Raw genomic sequence first — 6,877 nt, forward strand, 5'->3', positions numbered from 1 at the left:
TGCTATAGTCCATATAACAGACATGCTTGTGGAACTCCTTTTATTGTTTTTATTTTCGATTATTTCTTGCAAAACCAGAAGGACAAGAGTGGTGCAACTCTAGTTAGTCTGCCACTACCAGGCTGGTGATGAACGGATTTAGATGGGAACGTGAAATACGTGCTGGTGCAGAAGGAAGACCCACTTCTATATGAATTTTGTACAAAATAGTAACTTTTAGCCTGTTTCTAGAAGCGTCTTTGTAATATGAACTATGTACTGGTAATATGGACCACGGTGGTCCAGGTTCCAGATTACTTCACTTTTGAGTTTTTTGACATTACGGCTTTTTATGCTGAAACGAATGTAGATAAATAAAGATGCTCTTTTGCTATTTTTTTTAACTCTTTCCGCCCTGTGGACACTAAGAGGGCCTGTTTTTGCAAGCCCATTATGGGTTCGATCAGGCCCACAATGGGGCGGCCGGGTGGTGAGGGACGGGGCCTGATATATCCGAATGGACCATTCCCGAAAAATTCCTAGAGATTATTTGACCCGTCCGGATTCGATCCCGGGTCCCCCAGAGCGGTAGGGGCGTCGCTCTTTTGCTATTATTGGATATCAGTTTTTTGGCTGCAATTTGAAAAAATTGTAGACCTATAAATTCCTACTGTCAGCCGTCCGTCTCTATCTTTCCTTAATTTCGAGAACGGAGTTACATAGAAGAAACATGAGATAACATATGGAAAACTTAGGGACAGGAAGTCCCAATTAGTTATATACGAACTTCCAATGCAAACCGGAAGTCATGTTATTTCAGTTCAAAAATTTTTCCCCAAAAGGTGTTAGATAGATGATCGGCATGACTCTATTGTTAAAGGAAAAGTATGATGTACAGGGGCAAACCACTACTAATTTGAGATGGACAGCATATATTTTATAGCCTAAATTAAATTAATTCAAAATATGATTAAAAATTGCAGCCGGGCATTTTGACAATGTCACAATAAATAATTGCTCGTTGTACCTTGTATCCCAATATTACTTCAATTGCAGCAGTTACTTGGAAGTAATAGGTCAAAGACAACATAGTGGTCCATATTAGTTGCATTTACTCTATTATGACCAGGAAAATAAAGATAGAAATAATTGTTCATATAATCTGACTATATTACTTAATAATGTTTATTCTTGTCAGATAAAAATGTTCATAAGGCTTAACATAAAACTTATATTATGTTTTGTATTAGCTAGCTAAATATTATAAGGGTTTTAAAAAGCAGCTCGCCAAGTTAACATTAGTATTTGCCATAATCAAGTATATAGAGTAAGATTCCCGTTCGGGAAAAAAATACATACAGAGAAGGAATTTTTTAAAAAATGGTATGTTGCGTCTTACTTGTATATACCAAAGAAATATACTTTTATTTTTGCGGTTTTGATTCATATGTCGGGTTATAATATGTATATAATTGGTTTTTATATGTTTTAGTTGACTGAGGAGGGGCTAAAACGGAGCCCGAAACGTGTATAGAAACGCGTCTCAACAAAAGCTGGAATAAATGAATGAGTTATGCCATGTGTCGATTACTGTGCTACATTGAAGTTTTTAAACAGAAACAAATTAGTATTTGCATCAATATTCACGGATGCTTATGAAATTTCAAACGTCTCAATCATTCCTATAAGCACCTGGAGCATATCATAGAGCATATTCAAAATTCCAGCATCAATCTAGTGGGATGCTGTCGGAAATGACGTAACTGCTGGCGTTTTCGAGAGAACACAAAGCCTGACAGCCGGTATATTAGGAAAGAAAAACAAGAAAATTGGAGAATGATGTGGATTTCCACGTTACGTTAAATTTATTTTTGAACTTATTTAATGAGAACAGCTAATGAAAAAAGAATATTTCGGAAAGAAAAAGAGGTATGAAGTTATACATAACGAAATCAATTATACTTTAGGAACTGAAAAATTATGTGATGACTTACATAAATACAGTATACTAGAAAATATTCGGTGCTCTTCGGTTGACGGGACACCAGTCAATCTATGAAATCCGATTCGCGTTTACATCTTAATATTTGCTTTAATTTTGATTCAATCGTATATAAAGTTAATTAGAATGTAAACCTACCCTTTTATTTAAGTATGTACAAAAGTTATAAAAGTCGATTATGAATTTAAACAATGAGTGTTAATATATGTTTCATATCGAAAACCATTAGCATATTTTCGCGTTAGTATAATTAAAAAAGTTAAATTACAACTTCTAGTTGTATATTATATGTGTAACTTGTTATGTTATGTTATTTGGTTATAAATTTGAAATTAGAATACGAATAAAAGTTAAAATAACATTTTTTAAAAGTTATTTTTAACCTACTTTGCATAGTACCTCGTGTCGTAGTTGCGTCATTCAATGTCATGTGGTTATGTAAATTACATTTCTTGATAGGAGTGATATATTGTACAGTACTCAAAGTTAGATAGACTACTGTAATGTTTTCCTGACACGGCTAATATCTCCATATAAAACAGTGAGAAGAGAAGTAATGTTTCTCCCCCTCAGAGTTCGTCGTAATTGTTCATTTTGGTCAGTTTGTTATTATTTGATTAAAACTAGATTTTAGAATGTGGCAATTGTCAACTGACAAAGAAATTGCAATTCGTTTTTTCCTAGAATTTGGAATCTTACATGGTGAGCTAGGAAATAATTCCAGTACTATTGTTGATCGGAATGATTATATGCGTTATATTTGTACCAATCTTTTAATATCTTTAATCGTTGTAATAATAGGTGGTGCAAACAGAGTCGTTGAGGTGTACGAAAGTCGAGATACACGTAGAAAAAAATGACGGACGTGTTCTACCTCAGCAGTGGGTATTCGGTGAAATTTGCCATGAATCGAAAGAGTTTTTTAATCACCGTTCGAGACCGTTCAGCTAAAACATCGATTGATCCCATACGAAATAACATGAAAGAAGTTAGTATAATATTTTCAGACTGTTGGAAAGCGTACCAAAAAGACGAGTTAGAAGCAGCCGGATAAGAAACATTTGCAAGTGAACTACGAGTATAAACTTTGTATGGATGTCATACTCAAAACTTACTAAAACTATATTTAAGTTTATTCCTTTTGTAAAGTGCAGTGGCTTGCCGTGAAATTTGATGATAGGGAAGCTGTGTTTCTGTAAGAAGCCGACTTCTAGGGGCAATCAGTCAATGATGGTCTAGAGTCCATTCGTATTCGTTTATTCGAAAAGCCAGTAAAAGCCACAGACTTCTCTAAGGCTGTGTACACATTAGGCGTTTTTAAACGCGCATTTTAATTAAAGAATCAAGAGTTCTGCATAGGCATACATACTCAAACGAGCGCTTTTGGCCAAACGCGCGTTGAAAGATTTTTGTTAAAACACGCGTTTTGCGGGCTTCAGCCGATTGCTTTGAGATATATGTGCTGCCATGTTGTACATTCGATCGCGCGCTTTCGGGTAGAGTGGACGTATGTTGGCCGAAATGGAGAACGATCATTTCGATACTGATCTATTTATTGATGAAATCTAAAAGAGACCAACCACCGTCAAATGATTTTATAGATATTTTAAAAGAATTAAAAAACTTCGGTTCATTTTGTGTTAGTTTTGAATACAACGTCGTAAACAGTCCATGTGTCAGTCTATCTCGTAATATTGGGATGCACCCAAAATTCTCTTTGCCTCTGCCATCGTCTTTTATAGCGACGATGGAGGAGGCGCACACAAGCAATTACTTTCACGTCCATTTCCAAACTGAGCCAGTGCTTATGCTCTACTAAACGGTCGTCGAACGCCGAGCTAACGCGCGGTGTGTACACTGCTAACGCGCTTTTAACGCAACGCAAAACGCCTAATGTGTACAAGCCCTATATGTATTTTTAATTAATAGATTATCTAACGCACTTAATAAATAAGCAAGTTCAATATAATTACCTCTGTTATATTAGATTCAATAGATTCCCTATGCCCTCTAAATGCTAATTCTTGTTTTGATAACATCTACTAATTTGTGTATAATTTATCTATTAGCCGTAACTTTGTTATAATTTTCAATATTTCTTTTTTATATTGTTTACTAATGTTAAATTCTATTCTACTTTGATTTCCAAATTGCTTCAATTTTACGAAAGAATCGATGCGAGATTTACGATTTTCGTGTCTTTTGCCAGGTTTACTCAAATTATCTAAATGATCAAAGCCATTTTTATTCTACACACTAACGTTATTTGAAAATAATAGGCAAGGCCAACAAAACAATTTTTGCGTTTCTATGCATCAACAAAGCCATTTTGTCTTCATAAATTTTATCGTGAAAATGCCGAACAAATTTTTGTTGACATATTTATATTTAATTTAGGCATTGATCTTTCTCTTTTAATAATGTCTTCTTTTTCATTGTATGGTCTTGAACCAAAACTTTTTTTAATATCGAAATTACATTCTAAATCGCTAGCCATTATATAAGGGCTAAAATTAAAAATAAAATTATAAAAATTTGTTAAAATAAAATGTGTGATTGGATATACAATTATACATACAGTCGACCCCCCCATAACACTGTTGATAATTCCGTTTTATATGAATTCCGTGTTGTACGAGTCACTTAGATTTTACAAATATGAGCCGTTCACAGCCCGGCACACGTATTTGTAAAATCTACGAAAATTCAACGCGAAGCGACACGCAACGGAGAAAAATTTCAACATGGGATAGGTTATATTTATTCCTACATAATCGGTTATCCGAAGTATCGATTTTCCGAACAACCCCAGTCCCCAATTGATTCGGATAATCGACGCTCTACTGTATTTACTTTTTAGAAAATACAAGGAAAGCGGCGCTTCCATCGCTTCCAATGACGGAACGCCACTGGTAAAGTGTTCATTATTTCATTATAATTTTAAATATGTGTAAATTACCAAATAAAATATCGATCCCACTAAAAATAGTAGTAAAAATGACTTGTGTTGAACAGATGCTGAGAGGTGCTTGCAGCACACTGAGATTTTGCACACGCCCATAGATTTTGAAGTCACACACAACGCGTTGTTGCCAACGCTTTTTACTTTCCTGGCTGTTGTGTGTACATAACAAAGAAAAGTATTGGAAGAGCGTCAAAATTGACCCTCATAGCCTTTTGCAAATCTCTTGATCACGAAAAGCAACAAAAAAATTCTATGAATATGCATGTGCATTATTTTTTCGTTTAATATCTCAAGATGGGGTAAAGATCAAGAAAAGAAATTTGGCACGGTAACTTCCTCAACTCTTGCCAAGAAAACTACATGGACAAGGAAAGACTTGTCCATGCAGTCACCAGGAGTCGACGACGACTTGATGGAACTTAACAACAACAGCTTGTGTATAAGGAGCAATGGTGCTGTTAAATTTTGGTGGTTTAAGGTCGAGAGGGTGAATAGATGGGGGATGTCGTGTCATATCCCGAAAGGGATCGGACATAATGAATATTTTACTCGTTATTAGTGTTTACAATTGTTTTATAGAAGTCATCCCTTTCCTGATTTTATAATAAAAAAAATCTGAAACAGATGGCGCCACTCACAATTATATACACGGTATTTAATAGTATAACATGAGATTTTATTTTAAAAATGACTCTTCCTTACTGTTTCTTCTGGAGTGAAAAGCGAATAGCAGTAACACTCCTCTATGGGAATGAAATGTGCAAAGCGGAATTATTTTAAAAATAAGAAACAGCCGGAAAGTTACACAACTCGTTGCTAGATTTTTTTTATAATTTCTATAATAGCCAGTCTGGTGATTATAAATGCCGTTAAATGTAATTTTTCAAGACAGAAAATACATTATTTTGGTCATTAAACATTTTCCCGTCTAGTAATAAGAAAAAGGTTGAAATTTCTGCTAAGGTAAAACAAAATTTCTTCCCGTTAGACTGAACGTCTTTATTATTACTATTTTCGCCTATGGTCACTAAGAAAGAGGACCATTTTTTAAAACACTTTTCGCCCCGTGGACACTAAGATGACCTTTTTTAGCAAGCCCATTATGGGGGCGGCCGGGTTGTGAGGGACGGACACCGACATATTCGGTCGGACCACCCCCGGACGGATCGGAAAACCCCCAGGAATTTTTTGACATATCCGAGCGGTCAAGATAGCAGCCTACCCAGAGCTGTAGGCTGCTATCTTGAACGCTCGGCCCATCCGACCTTTAGTAATTCCATTATGGGTTCTACTGATTTACAATGGGGCAGCTGTGTGGTGGCAAAAACTTCCTGTGGGGTTTTTGGATTCACTCCTGGGTTCCCAGAGCGGAAGACTGCCATCTTAATTGTTCGGTCAACCAGCCATGCGAAACCAAACATTAAAAAAGCTGTATTTAGCGGGAAACATTGTACACGCTGCGAAACGACAGATTGCAAAGCTACAAACAAATAGCAACAAAACAAAATGTCTATTTATAAAAACATCCTTTGTATATGTATTAATTTAGTAATTATATATAATTATAATTTTCCGTATATTTTATTTTTATTAATAGCGAGGTTGAAGTCGAAGTTTTAAACGCGAAAACGTGTACGTCGGACGTTCAGCGCCGCTTTCCCGTAAGCCTAGAAGTTTGACAATGGTGTTTGGAATGTCGAGCATAATTCCACTGACTCTCCAAACACCATTGTCAAACTTCTAGGCTTACGGGAAAGCGGCGCTGAACGTCCGACGTACACGTTTTCGCGTTTAAAACTTCGGCCTCAACCTCGCTAATATTTAATATAAATAGTTTAAATTGTTTTATTATTTTACATATATTTAATTATCAAATGTGCGGCTGTAGTAAATATAATTTTAAAAGTCATTCAGTTATTAGTAAACCTTTG

The sequence above is a fragment of the Centruroides sculpturatus genome, unplaced genomic scaffold (assembly GCF_000671375.1).
Source record: "Centruroides sculpturatus isolate CEXI.00-Female unplaced genomic scaffold, Cexi_2.0 scaffold952, whole genome shotgun sequence".
NCBI lineage: Eukaryota > Metazoa > Arthropoda > Arachnida > Scorpiones > Buthidae > Centruroides > Centruroides sculpturatus.